The sequence below is a fragment of the Heteronotia binoei genome, chromosome 15 (genome assembly GCF_032191835.1).
Source record: "Heteronotia binoei isolate CCM8104 ecotype False Entrance Well chromosome 15, APGP_CSIRO_Hbin_v1, whole genome shotgun sequence".
NCBI lineage: Eukaryota > Metazoa > Chordata > Lepidosauria > Squamata > Gekkonidae > Heteronotia > Heteronotia binoei.
In genome coordinates, this window is record NC_083237.1 from 20,407,426 (window position 1) to 20,409,265 (window position 1,840).

The following is a 1,840-nucleotide window of genomic DNA, read 5'->3' on the forward strand; positions in this document are numbered from 1 at the left end:
GGGGAGGGGGGATGCAGCCCCTCAGCCTGCCCGGGCTGACGACCTACCCGACCGCACAGGGCTGTTTTGCGCTGGGCACTTAGGGGGGCTGCTGAAATGGATGCATGCCCAGCGGCTCGCAGTCTGAGTTCTGCGCCCCCCCCCAGGGGAGGTGTTCCATGCACATAGCATTGGGTGGCAGCAGGGCAATACCGGGGGGGGGGGCTCCAGGGGGTGTCTTTCGAACTTCATCTGGCTTCTCCCAGACACACATTCCAGCCACTGTCTAGGACAGCAAACTCCTGCACTTGGCACTTCCTGCTTGTCTGCACATGCCTCTGCCCACCTGTCTGCCATTGGCAGAGTCTCTGACAGCGGAAGGAAGTGGAGGGATTGACGGCCTCTCAGGCACAGGCTTTCCAACCCCTTGCCCGGTCATGTGCAATGGGCTGGGCAATCCCATAGTTCCATGCAAGCCTGCGCCTCCCCCACCACCACCTCGACAGTGAGTCAATGGTGTGCACTATGGCGACTGGTTCTCTCTCACTCGGGCCGCTCTTCCCCCTTCAAGTGTGGCATAACGTCTTCCCTTTGGAAGCCAACAAGCGGTGCCATAAATTCACCCATGCCCAAGCGGCCACCCACCACGTATGTCTGGATTGGGCTGCCCGTTTACCAACGAGATTTTTTTCATGTTGTTATATGTTACCTTCTAAAGGGCTATTATTTTCTATGCAAGTAAACCTGACTTCTTGGGTTAGGAGGCAGGATCTTCCTATACAAAATAATGGCTTTTCAAAAGGGGCCAGAGATGCCCACCATCTGTTTTTGACATCTTGTTTGTTGGACAGTTCTTCCACTTGCTTGCTTTAGATGATGCCTTTATGAGCAGTAGCTGGTTTTCAAATCTTGTTGACTTTCATAAATGCGGCCCTTCATGCAGTCCTCTTCTAGCTGTTTGCAGTGCTCATCCCAGTAAACTTCATTGTCTTTCTTTCCTGCCCTCTGGAAATCTGCATTCAGTCTTCTTGCTTCTTCCCATTTTTTTGTGCTTTTTGGCTGTTTTTCTTCACTCTGCTATTTTCATTGTTCTGTCTGAGAGTCACTTGCACTTTTCTCTGGCTTCTTGTATGGCAGGGGTGGCCAATGGTAGCTTTCCAGATGTTTTTTGCCTACAATTCCCATCAGCCTCAGCCATCAGCCATGCTGGCTGGGGCTGATGGGAGTTTTAGGTAAAAAAGCATCTGGAGAGCTACCGTTTGCCACCCCTGGTGAATGATATATATTCAGCTGCTATTTTGACAAATCAGATGAATTTCCTACAATCCTAGTCCTATTATATCGTTTATTAAATGTCACATCCTATGGATTGTATAGGTGGACACTAAACTTTGCCTTGCATCTTTATAAGAAAGGCAAACTATAAATAACATCAATTAAACCAAATGGAGAATGTTTTTGTTCTAGAGTAATTGTCATGTACACATTCATTTTAGATGCAGACCAATGTGAAAAGTGCCCAGAAGATCAATATCCAAACCAGAAACAGATTCAATGCATCCAGAAAACCATCAGTTTCTTATCCTATGCAAAACCCTTAGGAGCAGTTCTGGCTGCATTCGCTCTTTTTCTCTCACTGATCTCCATTCTGGTGATGGGACTCTTCATTCTGCACTGGGACACTCCCATCATCAAAGCCAACAATAGAAGCATCACTTGCACCCTTCTCACCTCTCTGCTGTTTGGCTTCCTCTGCTGCTTCCTATTCACTGGGGAACCTGGGAAGGTGACCTGCCTTCTTCGGCAAATGTTGTTTGTCATCACCTTCTCTCTTTCAGTTTCATGTGTGTTGGGCAAAACT